The sequence below is a fragment of the Meles meles genome, chromosome 4 (genome assembly GCF_922984935.1).
Source record: "Meles meles chromosome 4, mMelMel3.1 paternal haplotype, whole genome shotgun sequence".
In the NCBI taxonomy this organism is placed as follows: Eukaryota; Metazoa; Chordata; class Mammalia; order Carnivora; family Mustelidae; genus Meles; species Meles meles.
Window position 1 is genome coordinate 70,200,481 of NC_060069.1, and position 22,334 is coordinate 70,222,814.

General features: G+C 36.3%; 1 protein-coding gene across 5 annotated transcripts in view; it reads right to left on the reverse strand.

Annotated features, from left to right (window-relative positions):
• Nucleotides 1–22,334, reverse strand: part of SERPINI1 (serpin family I member 1) — a 74,662-nt gene that overhangs the window by 48,435 nt on the left and 3,893 nt on the right. Inside the window, exon 2 of one of the 5 annotated variants that reach the window (XM_046002140.1) lies at nt 22,208–22,244. The exons of 3 other annotated variants lie outside the window; for them this stretch is intronic. The gene's annotated coding sequence lies outside the window, so the exon portion shown is untranslated. Of the gene's footprint in view, nt 1–2,892; nt 3,054–22,207; nt 22,245–22,334 lie in introns of those variants that run through there. One more of the 5 variants, XM_046002144.1, reaches the window with a different exon arrangement.

Below are 22,334 nucleotides of genomic sequence, written 5' to 3' on the forward strand. Positions count from 1 at the left end.
CTAGGATGATGGTTGAATATCTTGAATATCGATCTCCTCTCCAGACGGCAAGTTCCATGAGGGCAAAATCACATCTGTCTCCCTGGGGACTATCCCCGCCTAGTGCATTGCTTGGTCTGTCTGCCCTCAATATCTGCTGAATGGATGATTTAGGTACAGTATCTCCACACACAGAGAAGCACACTGAGACTTGGAGAAGGTAGGTAGCTGAAGACTATCCTGTTTGCAGTGAGTAGAAACTCAGGGCTACTATCAAAGCCCAGGTGGCTTTCCCTCAACAGTCCCACCTTGTGGGTCATTGGATTGTTTGTAAAGGAGACCTACATCAACATAGCCTTTTGACGCTCAAATCCTCAAAAATCCCTGTAATGGAGTTTATTTAGAAAATATAATAAATTATATAGTATTTTAGAATGTGATAAATATCCTGGCGTAGAGGGAGTGGGGACAACTCAGCACAAGGGAATAAGAGTGAGAAACTGACAAGGCATATTGCAGTTTTATTTTTTTTTTTATTAGTTTCAGAGGTAGAATTTAGTGATTCATCAGTTGCATATAATACCCAGTGCTCATTAAATTTAATGCCCATCACCGAATTATCCCTTCCCCCAGCCCATCTCTGCTCCTGCAACCCTCAGTTTGTTTCCTAGAGTTCAGTATTTCTTATAGTTTAGTTTGCCTCCTTATTTTCATCTTGTATTATTTTGTAGTTTTAAATAAAAAAGATGAGGAAAGCTTCACTGATTAGCTGATTTCTGGACAACGCCTTCAAGGAAGCCCCTTCAAGCCCCTGATAACTAGAGCCAGAGGCCAGGGATTAGCAAGAGCGCATGCCTGCATGCCTGAGGAAGGAGTGTGTGTGTCTGGTCCCAAGGTTAGCAAGAAGCCAACTCAGGAGGGTGGAGAGGGTGAGGAGGAGATGGGTGGCTACGGAGGAATGGGAAGAGAGGGTCTAGGAACTGAGCAAAGACAGCCCCTCTGAAGAACAGAGAAATCTAGCAGTAGTCGGATGGAGTAGACACCTTGCTTGTTTGAAGTACAAGAGAAAACAGGATGCTCCAAGACATGGGGGATTGATGATTTCAGAAGAGGGAACTGCAGAAGTGGTGCTTAGAGGAGAGAGGATGAGCACCTGTGTCCAGGTAGGGGGTGGCCTTGCCTGGAAGCTCAGGGCAAAAGTATGTGGGTACAGATGCTTTTAGTTGGGGAGCTATGGTAGCAAGAGACTGGAAGATTTTTAATGGCTTCCCTTTTCTCCATGATACAGGATGCAAGGTCATTAGCTGTGAACAAGCCGGGAAGCAGGTGCTAGAGAACCTGCCTGCGGAACCTTTTTCACTGCGTTTACTCATATAGAAGCACTGAACTTGATATTTCTGCTTAAACATATGGAAATATCTTATGCACATACTCTTGCCAAAGCAGCGTTACTCATCTTTGGTTAGAATTAGCTTGGAAAGTAAACTGTGCAAGTAATGAATTTTGAAAAATAAATTAATACAGATTGAAAACCTTCTTCTCTGCTCCCACTTGTACTGTAAATTTATTCTCTCAAAATTATTTCATGTTCTGAATGTCATTGAGGAATTTAGTAGATCGCTGAGCTGCACCCCACAAGTGGGTTTCCAACCATAATTTAATTGGAAGGGCTGTAACTAAGTTTCACCATATGGGACTGCCAGATGTAATCAGTGCAATATAAGTTTGAAGAAGGCATTATTGAGTGTGTCTAAGCACATTTTGTAAGCAATGAAAGCTATCATTTATGCAACAGAAATCACTCTAATGTCTTATGAAATTAGGACATCAGTAGAATATGTAAGTGTTAGAGGGTTAATGTAGATCAAGTAATTTTGGCTGAAAGATAACACACTATTTAAAGACAAACGTAAGTCAGATAATACAGGTATTACTCACCCTTCCTCCACCCTAACACATCAGTCAAATTTGTAGGCTAACATGGCTTAAAGCCTTTATACTAATACAGTTAATGATACACTTGGAAGCTGATACAATTAGTAAATTAATACAATTAATTAACACAATTAATAAAATTAATTAATTTTATTAAACAGAGAATCTGGGCAAATTACTCAGTCATTAAGTAGAGGCTACAAAGTTTTTAATCTGGGGCCAATTAATAGTTTAACACGCTGAAATTGCCAGCCCTGAACTTTTCATTTGTTATTCGGGTTCTTCAAGACCTAAAGGTGTTGCAAATAAGTGGCTAATCCTACAATGAATAAACATAACAAAATTGTGATCCGGAAAGTCTTTTGCTCAAATTCCTGAAGGCAGGCTCAGAACAAAAAGAAAATCATACCTGAGGAAACCACAAAAGCAGCATTGTTTTTCCCTGTTTGGGGTTAGGCTGAAGAGGGCTCTTGTACAAGGAAAGAGTTCATCTGTACTAATTGTGTCTCGGGAGCTGTACTAGTATTAAATGCTGCTGAAATACAGATGCATATATCCCCTATGCTATCAAAACAATGGCACTCCAAAGCTAAAGATTCAAGACTACTCACCATTCAGAGATTAATCATCTGGTATTCTCCCTGACCTTGGCCACTGTTATTTGTCGAACTGTGGTGAATAAAACTTAAATGTTAACACCTTAAATCATCACGACATTGAACTCATCCCCTGCACAGGCTAACGAGAACACATAGTGTGAAACCAATGAAGGAAAGGCAAATTCAGATCCTTTGAACTGTATAACCTTTGGTCAGATTAGATAAATACTGGAGAGATGTTCCACTTCAATAATCCATACGGTTTAAGCAGATTAAGGATTTTAAAGCAGTCAAGACCACACGTGCGTGAGCTCACACGCACACGTGCACACACACACACACACACACACACACACTACACAATTTAGAGCAAGGTTACCGGAACTGAAGAATCTCCTGCTGCCAGCGTATGAATTTTCAACCCAGGAATAGTGTGGAAGGACTGGAGGCCTGACTTATCCTCTGGTCAGTTGCCTTCACAGCCTTGGTGTCAGGAGAGCTATGACAAGTTGCAAAGCCAGGTAGGTGCATCTTCTCTTGACTTTAGTTGTCTAGCTGGTGGCTGGCTCTTCTCCCCCCAGAACCATTATAACTTTAGTAAGATCTGATGGATGGCACCACACAGAGGAATTGATGAGTGTAGCCAGCTGGACTACAGAGATATCAGGCAGCAAGATTAATTTAAGCTTGCCAGTGAAGCACAATGTAAGTAGATTCTAAAACAACCCCCAGAGCAAAGTTAATATAAAGAAATTAAAGTTTACTTTTCAATAGTCTGTACGTGGCCTTTCACTGGTGCATGGGCACTAAATGTTTACAGAGAAGTAATAAATGGGACCTTGAGGATGCTGGGATTCAGGGCCAATTCTGTTGTACTTGCTGCCATCTTTGAAGGCTGAGTTATTACTGTTCCTGCTTAGGATGGTATTTCTAGCCCTCTCCCCCTGGTTAACTTCTATTTCTTCTTCGTAACTATCTCACTGAAGCTGGCCCCCTGAAAGTCATTTCCACTTATGTAAGCATAGTCCTCATTGCAGAGTTTTGACTAGAAGATTCTAAACAAATGTCTGTCAGATGAAAGAGAATAACAGAGAAATAGCTATGTTTGAGGGATATGAATGAAAAGAAACTGGATTAAGAGTGGGAAGTGTGAACTTAAGTTCTAACTACCACTAACTAAACAGCAAAACTTTTCCTTTTGCTGTTTCTAAGTCTACTAAGTGAGAATAATAATAATGCCTTCTCCACCTCCTTTGTGAAGTGGTTATGAGAACAAAGGGGCAACAGTGGGAAAAATGGGATCTAACAGAAACTTGGTTTCATAATGGGCAGCCTTAGGCAAATCAGTGAAATGGCTGGCACATATTTCCTATGTCAGGTGTGGATCAAAAAACTTCCCTATCTCTTAGGCTTCTTTCTTAAAGGTCTATCCAAATATTAGGAAGTGTGACTGCCTTTTTATTTACTTTAAAGAATACTTTTGAATTTTAATTTGAAATAATTTTAGACTTACAAAGACATTGAAATAGAGTTCCCATAAAGCCTTTACCTAGTTTACCTAGTTTCCCCAAATGTTAACATCTTACTTATAACTGATACACAATCATCAAAACATTAACTAATTAACTAATTAACTTATAACTGATACATAATCAACAAAACATAACAAATCAACAAAATCATTAACTTTGATATGTTACTATTAACTGATGTATAAACATTATTCAAATTTTTCCAATTATTCCACTTCATTTTTCTGGTCCTGGATTCTATCCAGGATCTCATACTGCATTTAGCAGTTATGTCTCCTTAGTCCCTTCCTTCCTCCCTCCCTTCCCACCTTCTATCCTTATTTTGTTACTTATTTACTTTAGAGAGAGAGAGAGAGTGCATGATGCACTTGAGTGGGTGGTGGGGTGGGGGTAGAGGAAGAGGGAGAGCGAGAATCCCAAGCAGGATCCACTCCCAGTGCAGAGCCTAATGGAGGGCTCAATCTCATGACCCTCAGATCATGTACTGGACCAAAATCAAGAGTCAGACACATAAGCAACTAAGCCACCCAGGCACCCCAGTCTCCTCCAAAAATTTTTTTTTTTTAAGATTTTATTTGACAGAGAGAGAGAGAGAGAGGGGGAACACAAGCACAGGAAGTGGGAGAGGGGGAAGTAGGCTTCCCGCTGAGCAGGGAGCCTGATGCGGGGCTCCATCCCAGGACCCCGAGATTATGACCTGAGCTGAAGGCAGAGGCTTTAACCCACTGAGCCACCCAGGTGCACCTCCTCCAATTTTTTAAAAACTATCTTGTGGGTAAATAATATATTAAGACTGCAAATATCCTATTTCTCAACATGTTTTTGGCCACTAATTTTCACATCCATTATTATTCTTTTCTGCAACAATTAACAGGTTGTTTGCCAAATGATGATTTTTCTACTTCCATAATTCTTTGTACATTCATTAATTGGAATTCTCCTGTAAGAAAAAGCTATCCCTTTTCTCTAATTTTACTTATATATTCAAATTATTTATTTGTATCAGTATGGATTCATAGGTCTTTATTTTATTCCATGGGTTATATAGTCCATCACTATCATTATTTACTTTACTTCTCATATTGTCCTAGATCTGCTATGGCCTTTTTAGATGGCTCAACTCACACAGATTAATGCCTTGCTAAAAATCAATCTACCCCAAGAAATGCCTGTTTGGAGATGTGGCATTTGAGAAAAAATTAAAATGTATAGCTGAAAAAAAAATTGTCTGGGGTATCAAGGACACAGGGATCCAGATCATACAGCTCCAAAAATGAAGATAAAAGACCTATAAGGATACAGAGGTTCAGGCTACTAAACATCCTACACATTTGTACTCCAGCTGGTGACTTATCCATCTGCCAAATGGCAAGAAGGATGTGTTCAGATATTTATATCCCTTCTTCATCTGAATATACAGAGGCTGTCAAGAAGTACTAAAAGATCAATAACTGTATCTTACAGTGTGTATGTATGTATGTGTGAGTGTGTGTGTGTGAGAGAGAGATTATTACCAGTTTAGGCCATTTTAATGCAAACTTTTTGAAGTCAGCCTTGAGTATGATTTGTGTAACATAAATCCCTGGCCATGTTTGTTCATGGTTACTTATTAATTCATCACACAGACTTATACTTTAATGTTCAGTATGTCCCTAGCATTGTGCAAACACCATGGATATAAGCAACAATTACATACTGTCTTTAGTGACCTTTAAATTCAGTGGAACTGAGGTCCTTTCAAAAAGCTGTGATATTCCAGGTGGGTTTAGAGAGAGCTCTTGGCTTTATCAGTAAAATCGGAACGTTAGTCTTTGATATTCAAGATTCTTTCAGCAGTAAAGTCATCTGATACTGTGATTCACTAACTTCATTATTTTTAAAAATTGCTGTTTAATGTGCCTTTCTCTCAAAATATCCCAATCAGTAATACATGCACTCTTTAATAAATCCTTTGTAGCTGTTTAAATACTTACTGAGTCTCACAGAGCTGATCCCCTATGGGTAGAAAACCTCATTTACATACAGCCCTGGACTCTATTTTTCACACAGAGGTCCAGACTTGTGACATGAAAAAAGTCAGTGGAGACCCAGAATACATTATTTTTAAAGTCAGAGGCAGACAGTTGGTTGCATATTGCAGTTACTTAGTTTTCTTCCTTTGATTAATGGAAATCAAATAACTAATCTAAATAATTATAGTGGTAGACTAGAAATCGCTTTCATGGCTATGACTGCCATGTGAATTATAAGGGCATTTGCTTATCTACCTCTTCCAAAATCAGAAAGATGCCTTATCCTATGACTGATGGCCAGATATACTTACTTGGAAGCTTAATTAAAAAAAAAATGAGAAAAACAGTAACATGTACTCATTTTAATAGTAATAGCTAGTACTATAATCTCAGAGGTTACAGAGAAGTAAAAAACAGATGAAAACCAAGATATTTTTAAAAAGACTATTTATGTCATACCAAATTCACCTTTTATATTTGCTGTAATTTCAAGTATGAACAGTGATACTGGTCTGCTTTGTACAAGGTTCCATTCCTAACCACAGGCTTCTTATAGTTCCCTCTCTTCCAACATCTCAACCTAAAATAACAGATCTTTTTATAAAGCATAACAATACCACAATGAGCTCATTTGAAGGAATCTAATCCTGTCATTTAATTTCTTTAAAACAAGAACTGAGTTTCACATGTAAATTGATTTTGAAATATTGAATCAATCAGCATAAGTGGTTACTTAACTTTACCTAACTGGTTACAACTTAGAGGTTAAGGTGTGTTGCAGATTAAAAAAATCTTAACTTACTCTAAAACGAAGTCAGGTTAGTGGGATTACTACAATACCATGTGCTTTCTTTCAGTTTCTTAATTAGGAAGTGCTTCCAAACTACTGTCCTGAAATACATCATGGATTAAAATGTAACATTTTTCTGTTTACAGATACACTTATGAAATGTAGATTGGGGGTTATATGTGTACTGCTTATAGTGAGAGGTATGACCTAGTAACCTGCTAGACTTGAAAGATTAAAGTGGAAGTGGAGGAAGGAGTGGATGTGCTGAATGAATTTATTTTGAAATATCAGTTCAGACAACAGAATGGCTCATTGTGCTGCCTGAGGCTGCAGGAAAGTTACCAATGTTGTCTTGTGAACAACAGGAAAGGAAGAAAAGCAGTAACTCAGGTAAACAAGGTTAGGTGATCAGTCACAAGGAAAGTGTTAGGGGGAATCCAGGAGGCACACAACTACTGGGACCTAGGGGTGGAGGCTGGGGACAGGACAAGGTCAGTTTAACCTTGAAACCCATGGGTGGAGGCTTGCAGACCAGCAATGAAAGGCTGAGAAATCCTTAAGTGGAAGGAAAAGAAAGGATTTAGTTGTTCAAACCTGGGAGCACTTTAGAGTGACAGGAGGAAAATGACAAATGGTAAAAGTTGCTACAACTCGCGCTACAACTACTGGGAACCTTAAGGGTGTGTTCAATTAACTTCTCTCGAATACAGAGATACCAGAAGTAGTTTTACTTCTGATGGATTCATCAGATTAGTGACACTCCCAGGGTGCCTCAAGGTGTGTAAATTCAGATTTTGCACTGTGGATTTTCTTAAAGGCAGGTCATAAACCTTAATATTATTCTATGTTGACATTTAAAATATTCAAATTTGAACAGCCTCCATATACTATAGAAAGAACAGCTTTATGCTAGAAACTGCAACTTATGAAAATATATGCTCCACAGAAGTCGGGCACTTCCAATTGCTTAAATATTTCAGTTGCATAAATAATCCAAAAGCTTGTAAACATTTTACAATTATAGACCAGTAGAGGGCTTTAAGAGGCACTTTCATCTATTCTGATTGTCGAAGTTGCGTCTCTGTAGCCAGGGGTCTGGCTGGAAGATGTGGCTCTATTGGTTGATGAATTCCCACAGCCCCAGTTTCTGGGATTTGTGGACATCCTGTGGCGATTCTAACCCTCATCCTTCTCTCTTGCTTGGATTTCATGCCTAATTAACTGATATAAAATGACTGCAGAGCTCACAAATGCTTAAACTGAGGTAAAACAAAGGTAAATGTGGCATAACCGAGTCTCTTCCCATCGGTCATTGGAGTATAAATAGTTCCCTTGAAAAAGGAGCTTGAAGTAAGGTTTATACATGATTTCAAAGAGGAAGAAATCTACTCTGTCACCCCCTTTCTCCCCTAAGAAAAAAATCATGACTAGCAACTGTCTTTGGAATTAAATCCAAAGTAATAAATCTGGAGGAACACGCTATCAATCACACATTCTGGTATTTCTCACCAACAGAAAGACAGCAGCACCATCACAGAATCATTGCAGTTCCATAGAATACACACACATACACACAGTTCCATGAATATATATGTACACACACACACACACACTTTTGACTAAAAACATTAACAGTCTTCTGATACACAACCCTCATTTATCAGATATTCCAGTGACATTGGTTTTGGGCTGGTGTTTTTTAACCTTTTCCTTCGCACACCTGAGGCATACAAAAGGTTCAAGTATAGACACTCTGGGGGCTCCTGGGTGGTTCAGTGGGTTAAAGCCTCTGCCTTCAGCTCAGGTCATGATCTCAGGGTCCTGGGATCGAGCCCTGCATCAGGCTCTCTGCTCATCAGGTAGCCTGCTTCCTCCTCTCTCTCTGCCTGCCTCTCTTGTGATCTCTGTCTGTCAAATAAATAAATAAAATCTTTAAAAAAAAAGAAAAAAGAGTAGGCACTCTGTAGTAGGCAGTGGTGAGGCGAGTAAAGTTTAGGTAGTTTGAAAAAAGCCTCAAAGGTTAAGGCACCCACCTCACAGCCCATCTTCAAGCTTTGTGGGAGCCCAGAGTTTTAGAGAATCAGTGGTATTAAAAAAAAAAATCAGAATTACATTTCGAAGAAGATATTAGGGTGTCTGGCATTTACTGAGTACCTGCTATGTACTAGGCACTTACTATGTTCTTTGTTTTTTTAAATTAAACCCCTCAGTGTCATGAGACAAGAACTTTGCAAAAGAGGAAACAGAAGTTTGTTCATTTATCCAATTATTTATTAAGCATCTACTATTTACCAGGCACTTTTCTGGGTGTTGGGGATACAGGAGTGAACAGAAGAGACAATGCAGGGCCTCAAAATAGTTGTGTTAACTCACATGAAGTGAAGATGAGATCTGGAAGCAGCCTGAGTTCCACGTACTATATAGCATACTTCTAGAGGACCATCGTGTCCCAACCTCTTCTGAACAATCTGGTCTTCAAATACAAAGTTCCAAGACAGACTGTTTTTCACTTTAAGCAAGTACCATCTACTATGTTCTGGGCCCTCCCAGTGGTGAGCACAGCAGGCAAGAGCCCTGCCTCATGGAGTTTACACTGACCAGATATATACATGCAAATATTTTAGTGCTAACTCTGTTAAGTGCAATGAATAAAACATACTGTGCTATATGAATGATTCATGGGGGCCTACTTCCTGTTGGAGAGGAGATCAGGCAAGGCCTCTCGAATGAGGGTCATGTAGGCTGAGAGCTAAAGGGTAAATAAGAGTTAAAGAGGGAGGCAATATTCCAGATAGAGGGAACAACCTGAAGGCCCAGGGGGCAGGACAGAGCCTTGTGACTGTGAGGAATTGAAAGAAATCAGGAAACAAAATGGAAAGAGGAAGCCAGCTTAAGTAGGTAGGGACCAGATCATACAGGGCCTTGTAGGTAGCAAGAAGGCTGCATTTTCCCAAACTGTAGAACAATTTAAGAAGCTGATATTTACAAAATGGATTATAGGGAGTCCAGAGCAGAAGCTTAAGGACAAATTGAGTGGTTATTACAATAATTTAGGTGAAAGGAGATAGTAGATGTATTGATGTAGGCAGAAAAGGAGCAGAAAGATTCTGGACATTCTTATTAAGAGAGAGACTGGACAGGACATAGGTAATAGAAAAGATGACTTTCAGAGTTCTCCTAGGCCACCTGGGTGGCTGAGGGTGCCCTTCTCTAGATGGAGAAGGTTGGGCGAAAACAGAGAGGGTTGAGAGAAGGTCATTAGGAATTGTGTTCCGGTTAGATAAATCTGAGATGCCTACATGACATGCACTTTGGGAGTTAAGGAAGCTGTTAGATAAACAAGGTTAGAGTTCAGAGCACAGGTCTGGGACAGCGATATATTTGCGAGATGTCAGCACATTTAAGACTATCAGGATGGATGAGATTTCCTGCAGGCTGTGGAGGAGATGGCCTATGGCCAAGCTCTAGGAAATTCCATTATGTGTAAGACTTGGGAGAATAAAGAGAGAAAATTATCATCCATGTGAGAATAGGGCCTGGCAAAAGGGACACAAGGCATGTTTATTACTCACCTAGAAACAAAATTATATTTTAGTTTCCCTTGAAAAACAGACTCCCAGTCTGGAACAATACTATGTAGGCTGGAATAACTGATGTATTAGGTTGAACCACATGAATTGCCTTTTTTTTTTTTTTTTTTGGCAAGTCAGAAACAGTCAAATTTTGGCAACTTCATGAAGTTCAACCTGAAACAAACAGAGTTTGGAACAAAACCCATTTAAATCATGGTATAGTATACGGTCCTAAAATGTTGCCCTTTCACCTATGAAAAGTAATCTTTTGCTTACATTAGAGGCTCCTCTATTACCTTAGATGCTGCAAAAGACAATAAAACAAATCATACACACTAATGCTACATAACTCTTACCTATTAGTTCTACCCTGACAGTCAGACTGACAGCCTGAAAATGCCACTGACAACCTATCACCGTATTCGGACTGCTGAGAACCCCAGTAATCTATGCCCTGGTAAGCACATTCAGCAGGGTAAGCACTTGTGATTTCATACATTTCCAGTTTTCCATCTGACTTAAGAAAATTCTCTTCACTGAGTTGTCAAGACATGTGCCCTTGTGACAACTACACTTTTTTAGTTTTGCAGTTTTTTTCCTCTCGTTTTAATCATGAGAGGGTTTACACCATTGAATCATTTGTGAATCTGTCTACACATACAAATTCAATAATAAACAGTCAAATCGTTTATTGGAAGTAAAGATGCCCTGAATAGGGCTTAAGGGCCTTACAAATAAATAAGGTGACTTTCACAGCAACAAGTTTGTCTGGGTTGTGAAGCTTACTTCCTGGGTTCTAAGGTTGGGTGTTTTTTGGTAGGAATTCTGGATCCATCTGATAAATGAAATCTTAAAGGTTTTCATTAAGAACTTATTCTGATGGGGAGAAAGAAGAAAACATTTCTTAAAATATCAGCTGGTGTACTATTAAACAAATACATAAAGAGAAACTTGTGTGTTGTCAGACTTACAATCAAATGCTTGTCTTTACTTGTATAAAGATAGCAATTGCTTCGGTTTGTTGTATATGGTTACTAACTCTCAGGGATGGATTGATTATTCATGCTAGTTAGCTAGCAGAACATTTTGTTCCTATAAGGGTAAAATACATAATTAATGTTTTGTGGCACTTAAGATGCAGGTATCAAACCAAAAACTAAATTTTCCAAATAGGGTGACATAAAAGGAAGGTGATATGAACATAAACTAGAGCAACTAAAAAATTTTAAGACTGAAAAGAGAGGAAATGAGACAGAATTTTAAAGTTGACTTCTTTGCTCTGAAGGCAAAGGGAAATTTTTACAGTCATGTAAGTCTCTATAAGCCATTACTTTTTATAATATGAACCAAACTGAGTACAGATAAATAAATATAATCCCCTTAAGGTAGATTTAAATGCTTCAGTAGATTCATAATTGTATCTTTTTAGGTTTCTAAACTTGTATTTTAATGTGATAAAATACATATTAAAGTTCTCCCATCTTAACCATTTTTGAGTGTATGCAATTGTTACTTTTTCAACAATTATTCTCTTACTTCTCAGACTCATGACTGTCTTAGTCATTCTTCCTTAGCCATTCCCCTTATCTCATTCTCGGGGTCACAAATTGAAATGCCTACAGAAGCCAGGGGTGTAAGGTAAATGACCCTAAGTAGCCCCATAGAAGACAAAAGAGAATGGTGGTGATTGTGAAAAACTGGTATTCAAATATAGTAAACATACACACACTGCGCACACACACACACACACACACACACACACACATAACTTACCTGTGGGCTTACTTCTGACTTATTTTGTAATCTTTGTACAGTAGCTAACAGAAGGATAAAAACTATTGTGTAACCCAAATTTTCCCTGAATCTCCATCATTGTTACTGCCATCTCTGGGTCAGCACCTTGCCTCTGCTTCTTCCCAAATCTATTTCTGTCCTCTCTTTAGTGCTCGCTTCGGCAGCACATACACTAAAATCTGTCCTCTCTTTATTCTTTATGTTGTATGTTTATTTACTTGTTTTCCTTGAATCCAAATCTAATACCAAGGCCATATATTCTTTTTTTTTTTTAAGATTTTATTTATTTATTTGACAGAGAGAAATCACAAGTAGGCAGAGAGGCAGGCAGAGAGAAAGAGGGGGAAGCAGGCTCCCTGCCAAGCAGAGAGCCCTATGCGGGACTCGATCCCAGGACCCTGAGATCGTGACCTGAGCTGAAGGCAGAGGCTTAACGCACTGAGCCACCCAGGTGCCCAAGGCCATATATTCTTTTCCAGATTGTTTTAAATTTTTTAATTCTTCACACTCAGTACAAATAGGCTCATGGCTATTAAATGTTCAGTATGGATTATATCTTTGCCAATATGAAATACCTTTTTTTCACCAAATTAAAGCCCTTGCCTTGAATTCTGTCTTGTTTTGAAAAATATGGCCACCCTATATTTTTAAATTAATTTTGTCTATGAGTGCTTTGCCACCTTTTGTCTTTAAACTGGTATCATGTTGCCTAGCTTTGTTTCTTTTAAAACCTAATAATTTGATTTCGTTTTTCATCCAGCCTGGTAATTTCTACCTTTTAATAAAGGACTAAATCTAATGGTAATTGTACTGTATGTGCTTAGCATTTTGTCATGCTTAGCTTTTTCTTTTTACATTGACTGCATTTCTTTCCTTTGTTCTAAAATATGTATTTTCCATGAGTGTGAAGAAAAAAATATCTACTGAATCCATGATTTACACAATAAGGCATTTAATATGCTTTCTTATATAGCCTCCTGTTTTTGAAGTGATCTGAGATATTTGATCCAGAATTTTATTAACTTTTTCCTACCACATGAATCTTATAAGAATTTTAACACCTTGTTTTTAAAACAATAGCAACAATTATACAAATGTCATGTTTCCTTTCATAGTCCCAATCTTGAATTCTTGATCATTATTTGTCAAGTAAGCATGCAAGCATGAATTTTTTGTTGGTGGTGGTGATGGTGGTATGTGTGTCTGCCGTTGTGTGATGAGAAGATTGTTATTTTGTTGTTATGCACACCGAATCACAGCCCAGCTGGATAAGCAGTTTTGAATCATAAACTTATTCCATTGCAATTCTACACACATTGGCCTGTTACCTTTCATTACTAAATGCTGCAGAAGGGAAGTCTGATGATAAGCTGATTTCCACTCCCTTTATTTTTCTTTGCAGTTAAGGTTTCCCCTCCCTTTCATTTTAAAATAAAAACTTACAAATGAAAAAACAACTTTAAAAAAGCATGGTTAGGGGCGCCTGGGTGGCTCAGTGGGTTAAGCCTCTGCCTTTGGCTCAGGTCATGATCTCAGGGTCCTGGGATCGAGCCCCGCATCCGGCTCTCTGTTCAGTAGGGAGCGTACACCCCCCTCCTCCTCTACCTATCTCTCTGCCTACTTGTGATCTCTGTCAGTAAATAAATAAAATCTTAAAAATAAATAAAAAATAAAAAAGTGTGATTAGATCTTGGTATCTGTTCATTAATTTTGCCTGGTATTCTAAGACTAAATTATATAAATGAGGCTATTACCTTCTATTTTATCTGCTAATCTGGGTTCCTTATAATTCAATCCTCCATAAGTCTTCCCTAAATATATTCTTCAATTTTATAATATACGGTTGGCCTGTGAATAATGTGGGAGTTAGGGGCTCTGACTTCAGTATGGTAGATAATCTGTGCATAACTTTTGACTCCTCCAAAACTTAATTACTAATAGTCTACTGTTGACCAAAATCCTTACTGAAAACTTGAACAGTCAATTAACACATACTTTGTATATATTTATATATTCGATTTTTCAATAAAGCTAGAGAAAATATTAAGAAAATCGTAAGAAATACATTTTTACAACTATATTTATCCAAAAAATTGACATACGAGTGCACCCGTACAGTTCAAACTTGTATTGATCAAGAGTCAACTATGCTAACATTTTTACATGCACATTTATAAGGCATACAGTTTGGCAGGTTTTTATGTATTCATTAAACTGTACCATCACCACTATTTAATTTTAGAACATTTCATCATCCTAGAAAGAAACCCTATAACCATTAGAAGTGACCTTACATTTCTCATGTCCCTTGGCACTAATCTATTTTGTCTTTATGGATTTGCCTTTTCTGAGTATTTTACATAAAACATAGCTTGTTGTGTCTTGCTTTTTTTGTTTAGCCCACTGTTTTCAAGACATTCATGTGGTAGCACCTATCAGTTCCTCATTTCTTTTTATGGTCAAATAACATTCCATTGTATGGATATACACATTCATTGAGGGGCAGTGGGCTGTTTCTGTCTTTTGCTTTTTAGAAGGGTGTAGGGGCAGAGGGGGAGAGAAAATCTTAAGCAGGATCCATGCCCAGACATGGGACTTGACCTCACAACCCTGAGATCAGGATCTGAGCTGAAATTGAGAGTCAGATGCTTAATTAAGTAAGGCACCCTACAGCATCCCCATACACACTGCTTTTTGACTATTAATTATGCTCCTATGTAACATTTGTGTACAAGTTTTTGTGTGGACATATTTTTTCAATTCTATTAGGCATATGCTTAGAGTGAAATTGCTAGGTCATACTAACTATATGGTTAACATTTTGAGTACTAGCCAAATTTTTTTTCCAGTGTGGCTGTACCACTTTGTAATCCCTCTAGGAGTTAATAAATGTTCAATTTTCTCTATATTCTAACACTTGTTATTGTCTGTCTTTTTTATTTTAGCCATCTAATGGATACGAAATAGTATCTCATTGTGGTTTTGATTTGCCTTTCCCTAGTAGCCAACGTTATGCATATTTTCATTTGCTTATTTGGCATCTGTGTATCTTGTTTGGAGAAAGAAATGTCTGTTCAAATCCTCTGCTTAATTTTAATTGGTTGTCTTTTATTTTTGAATTATAAAAAAGTTCTTTATGTCCTTTGGGTATAAATCTCTTCCCAAATTTTGATATTTAAATATTTACAAATATTTAAAAATATATATTACATTTAATTTAATATATATTTAATATATAATATATATTTAAATATTAAATATTTAACAGTCAATTAACACATACTTTGTATATATTTATACACTATTTTTCAATAAAGCTAGAGAAAATAAGAAAATTAAGAAATACATTTTTAGTACTATATTTATCAAAAAAATTGACATATAAGTGCACCCATACAGTTCAAACTTGTATTGATCAAGAGTCAACTATACCCACATTTATAATTTTAATTTATATTTAAATTAAAAATATATTTACTATGTATATTTAAATATTTACAAATATTTAATCCCTTTCTGTGGTTTGTCTTCTCATTTTTTTGTCTTTTGAATCACAAGTTTTAAATTTGATGAAATCCAATTTATATTTTCTTTTGTCACCATGCTTTTGGTGACAATTTACTCCTATGTTTTCTTCCAAGCATATTACAATTTTCACTCTTATGTTTGGGCCTGTGATCCATTTTGAATTATAACTTTTGTACATGGTGTGATATAGGGTCCAATTTCATTATTTTGTAGGTGGATGTCCAGTTGTCTCAGTATTACTTGTTGAAGACTATCCTTTCTCTTGTCAAAAATTAATTGACCATAAAATTAAGGGTTTGTTTCTGGACTCTCAGTGCCACTCTACTAATAAATATATGTTTGGGTACACTGCATTTTCACAAAAGTTTTAAGATCATCCTGTCAATTAAAAAAAAAAAAACGATCTATTTTGATTCATAGCAATAATATTGAGTGTTTCGATCTATAAGCACAAGGTATCTCTTTCAATTTATTTAGGTCTTCTTTCATCTCTTGTAGTGATGTTTTATACATCGTTTTGTTTTTGGTATAAAAGTCTTGTATTTCCTAAGTAATTTTTTGATGCTATTTCAATTGGATTAAAATATTTTGGTTTTGGATGTTCATTGTCAGTATACAGAAATATAATTGATGTCTTTATCTTATATCCTGCAAACTTAATAGTTCTAATAGTTCTGGGTGTGTTTACATGTGTGTATGGATTTTTTAGAGTTGTCTATATACAAGATAATTTCATCTATGAATAAAGATAGATTTACTTCTTCCTTTCCAATCTGGATTTTTAAAATTTCTTTTTCTTGCCCTAACTATGCTGGCTAGAACCTCTAGCAAAATGTTGAATAGAAAGTGGGAGCCAACATCCTTCTTATTCCTGATCTTAAAGTAAAATATTCAGTCTTTCCATTAAGAATGATGTTAGCTGTTAGGTTTTTGTATATGTCCTTTATCAGGTGAGGAGATGTTTTCATCAAGAAAATGAGGCGAGTTTTGTCAAATGTTTTTGTGTCTATTGAGATGATCACGTGCCTTTTATTCTACTGATACAGTGTATTACACTGATGCAGTTTCATGTTAAACCAACCTTGCATTCCTGGAATAAATCTCACTTGATCATGATATATAGGTATGTAATTTTTATTTGTTGCCAGATTTGATTTACTAGTATTTTGTTGAGGATTTTGGAGTATATATTCATATTTTCTATTTCTTTTTCTGTTTTGGTAGTTTGTGTTTAAGTACTAATTTGCTCATTTCATCTAGGTTATATAATTTATACCCTATAATTGTTCAGTGTTCCCTAATAATCTTTTATTTCTTTGAGACTAGTAGTGATGTCTCTTCTTTAGTATATTTACTTTTAAATATCGTTTTCTTCTAAATTCTAATAAAGTAACTTAACTTCTTTTTCAATTGGCATGGCTTCATACAATATTCAATATGCTGTTCACTATAAATTATATTTTAAAATTTGGGCTTTACTTTTCCATATACTGAGGTTCTTTCACTTTTACAGTGTTCTCATTGTACCTATACAGTATGTTGTGCAACACCTAAAAATGTTTTACAATTAGAAGACACCCTTCCCAGTTTCCTGAACATTTATTTTAGCAGTAGCGAGTACTTAAATTTAGACTTTTTAGTTTTCATTTGAATTAAAAGTTACAGTTCAGTTACAATAATAAGATCATAACGAAATAAAATCTAACATTTAATAAAATAATACTTATGAACAGGCCAGGTATTCTGCAGTACACTTTGTGTGAAATCTCATTATATCAACATAAATAGTTTAAGTCAATTACAGATTACAAAACCAAATTTAAACCCAGTTTTGACTGCAGAGCCCACTTTTTTTTTAAAAGATTTATTTATTTATTTATTTGACAGAGATCACAAGTTGGCAGAGAGGCAGGCAGAGAGAGAGGGGGAAGCAGGCTCCTGGCCAAGCAGAGAGCCTGACATGGGGCTCGATCCCAGGACCCTGGGAATCATGACCTGCGCCGAAGGTAGAGGCTTTAACTCACTGAGCCACCCAGGTGCCCCACAGTGCCCATATTCTTAACTAGTGGTTGACAAACTTTAAAAAGGGCTAGATAGGAAATAGTTTTGGCTCTGGGCCAGATGGTCTTTGTCACAATGACTCAACTCTGCTGTTGTATCAAGAAAGCAATTCCATAATATGTAAATGAGGGGCATAGCTGTATTTCAATAAAATTTGATTTACCAAAAAAGTAGTGTGCCTGCAGCCCATAATGTGCCACCCTGTGCTCTTAATCCACACACCACACTGACCTACTTCTTCCTCAAAGCCATCCTGATTGCCATATTAGATCAATTTCTTCTGTTTCTGGACTTCTACCATAGTAGCTATTGTAATACCAGTCCTAAGTCACATATCCTTGTTTTTATATAAACATGTCTCACAATGTCTTCTTTTGTTAACTGTATTGACAAAAGATTATGCCAAGGAGTAAGTGACTTTATACATTTTTACTTCTATAAGGCACCCAACCCCATATCACAGATTGTAAAAGTAGTATAGAAATGTATATATCACCATATCTAGAATTTTGATAAAGCCACTCACTTGAAATCACATGATAGAAATGTAAAATTTGAAAAACAAGATGTTGATATGGAAAAGTAGACAACTGTAATACAACCAAGATTCTATGGTAAACATCTTTGATCATGAGGCTTTTTTAATGTAGAAAGACTATGTATGTTTCCATTTTCTTAGTTTCCACTTTTTCCTCAGACTTTCCTAACCCCAAGGAATCACAGTTTATCAAAACCATAAGTCGAACATGTGTCCTTGTAAGAATTAGTTAAAATTTAGGTAGTAATTACTGTATGGATGTCAATAATAATTTTCACATTTTAGGAATGAGTAATAACAATAAATTCCAGGATTAAAATTTTTTAGGGTGAGCTCCTCTCTATGAAACAATGGCTTATTTTGCTTTTTCAGGCAGCCAAACAAATCTTCTTTAAAAAGAATCTAATATTCAACTGTTCTTTCATTTGTTCTCAAATGCAGGCTACATGGAGATTCTTTGATATCTTGAGGATTAAGGTAGTTTAAAGTAGACAGAATCATCATTTCAGGTGTTATTATGCCTGTAATAAGAAGTTTTGGACAAATATTAAATGTGGTATGGGTCAGATGACCTTTAACCAGAGATACCAGCAGTCTCTGAAGAATGCCTTTGCCCAGAGACTTGAAGTTTGGTAGTCATAGATGTGAAAACTTGGGTGTAAGAAGGTTAGCATTTTTTAACCTGGGGGAAAACAACAAATAAACACGAGGCGGAGTCAGTTAGAATGAGAAGAAAGATAATTTAAAGTTAACATGGTTTTAATTTTCAGACAACAGTGGAAACTGTTAACTGGTTACCCCCATAATCATTCTTAAACCACTGTTCTCCTGTTTTATCCACCATAAAGGCCAAAAGTTCTTGATACCTCAGCCTCTCCTAAATAAGCTAGGGCCATCCGCATGCTGGGGGCCAGCCAGCAGGTCCACAGTAGACATTTGCAGGAGGAAGATGTTGGGAAAGCTATTTTTCCTGATTAAAAGAAACACTCAAAAGACATACAGCAATTCCTATTCTTCCTGCCCTGAACTAGAATATGATATCTGGATCAGCAGGAATATCCATCTTGCAGCAAGCACAAGAAAAAGTACGAGGACACAGCCTTACAACAATGAGCCTCCAAACAAAAAGTAAACAACTACTTCTTGTTCTAGAATGATAAATCCCTATTGTTTTATGTTCTGGTACATAAAACTTAAAACTGAAAGCATTTCTAATTGACATATACTATAAAACTGTTTTTTAAAATTGTCAACTACTTTTGGGCCATGGGTAAAAATTTGCCTTTTCAGATAATCTTGATAGTAAGATTTCTTCTCCTTCAAAATGTTTAACTCTATATTAGTAATTATTAGCTAAAATCTCCTGTTATAATAAAAAAATGAATAGTTATTATTAGGCCTTTATGATTCTAGGTTATTAGCATTTTATTTTTACTATAATTTCTAAAAGTTCCCTGACTTAGCAAAACCAAAAATTATATCATTGTTATGTGCCTGTAAGGATACTGGTATTATCAAAATTTTATCCAGTATTATATGTCAAATGATTTAGGATATAAGATATAATTTAACCTGCTTTGAACATAGAACAAGTAATTTAATATCTATAAGCAATTTAGGATACTTTGCACAGGTTTCTCAACTGGAAGACTGACTATATCTAAAAAAAATTAATTGCTTCAGTGATTTTTAGATTGCTTTATGAAGTACACAACAATTAAACAAATAGCAAAATTACATATCATAATACAGCATTTATAGCACACTAGTAAAAGGTAGAAAAAATAAAGTTTATTAATTCTTCAAGTGACATAGGGTTAAAGACCTCAAACAAAACTAGTTAGTTTTTCAAAATTTAGGTCATCAGGAAAATGATAGAAGCAATCCGATGTGGGCAACATATCAAAAATATTCCACTGAGCTGTTTTGGGCCCATTCAAAAGAAGCCAGCACGCTAGGGAAATGGGCTTCGAGTTGTTAGGTACTCATTAAATTGCTAGATTGTGCAATAGATAACACTTTGTGACACGTGAGTTACTGTTATTGAAAACTCTGGTATGAAATATATCTGAGAAAAACAAAGTACTCGGGAAAATGAGATTATCAAAATAAATTCTATCTGCCTCCTTCCCACACTAAATTAGGAGCTGTGAGGAACTCAGAAGGCTCCTCTTCTAGGCAGAACCAGGAGGAGATCCTGAAACAGGGGATGGAGCTGGAGGTACAATTCTGCCGTTACGATGTACAGAAGGCTGGCACTGAGCACTGTTAATGCCAAATCTCAGAATTCATCCCTTGCCCATGCTCACTCAAAGATGACAAATACCTGTATAATTTGGGATTAAGAAGCCTGAATCAGGTTTTCCAATGTAACCATTTCATTAAATGCTGTACATCTAAGACCAGTTAAATTTTAGTTAAGATAAAGCCTCATATTACATTTATCTGTTTTTCCCTAAATCTCTATTTCTATGTCAAGGAAAAAAACAGTCGTAGAAAGTGTGCTTATGAATGTGCAGGGAATGTTACTTAAAAGTACATCTTTAAGTCAGCAAAATTTTAGAGGCAAAGAGGACCAAATTCCAAAAGGCATACAATTAATAAATTTATATTTAAGGTACATTCATATGCAAGGTTACAATTAATAGTGATGTTTGCTCTATTCGTTCACAAAGTCAAGAGTAGACACCAATATTTATATTTAGCTCAATATAAGCAAGCGTTGTGGGCAGAGGGCTGCATTGGGTGTTAAAACAGATGTCTATGAAAAATTCACTCTTCTAGCTGTACTTGTTTGTGGAAAATGTAAAATGATGTTTCATTACAGACTGTCAAATATTTAAAATTTGTTACCAAGTATAGACTTTATATAAGGCTCTTAAATAGAAAGGTAAACGAAACTCAGTTCTGAAGTCACTAAGCATCTGGTGAGGAAGACAGTTATGAATTCAGCTAACTCTAATGCAAGACACAATGCTAAGCATGAAGAATAACGCCAAAGAACATGAAGAAGGAAGGTTAATCAATCACCAATTCTAAGCCACTCTGTATCTATTTGCATGCTGGAAAGACGTTAAAAAGCAAAGAAAAGGCAGTTAAATATCTGCTATTATTAAATTTACTACTAAAAAACTATCTATAAATTAACTCAAATTCTCCAGGTCTTATAAAATGAAAGGAAAATAACATTTGAATTCTTCATGCTAACACTAATCAGATTAATTTGGTTCTGGAAGGTTGAACGCAAAAGGGCACAATAAATGCCCAAGCTTAAGCACAGTTCTAATTCCTTTCTTCTTCTTTTTTTTTTCTTTTAAGAAATGATCAGAAAAATAGAAGAACAAATTTAGCTTTTATGGAATGAAATATGTGTTTCATGAGTAAGCTTCAACAAAGGTTATCTTATTTAGGTAAAATGATGTTGAGCCATAGTATTCCCTGGCTAGAAAACGCAGACCTTGTTTGACACCAGTGGGAGAGCCCTTTCCCCTCATCCACATTCCCTATCTCTGGGATGAATTTAGAAATGTTGGCACAGAAAACTGTAGATCAGTCTTCGTAGCCCACACCATCCAAATGAAATTGGGCCCAATGGACACTTTTGCAAAGGCCAATCAGCACAAAGACATTCTCAGAAAGCCTAATGCATAGTAATTATTCTAAGGTCAACTTAACTCTTGTCTGTCAAAATACAAAATGTCTCAATGTGTATATTAAAAAAGTCTTAGTCAGTAGTTTTAATTCAGTAAGCGGTCCTAGGGCCACTTCATGCTGAGCGTGACACGGGATGCTCAGAACAAGCAGGAGATTGGAAAGAAGTATGTTGTCTCCAGGAGCCAATAATTTAGTTACTTAAAATACACTTACCCAGCTTTAAGGACTGAATTTTGGAAACATTAGAAGACTGAAAACAAAACAAAAACAAATCATTACCTTTGTATAATAATTAACCCTCATCCCCCAAAGCACTGTTTAACCTTAGAAGTTTGCTGTA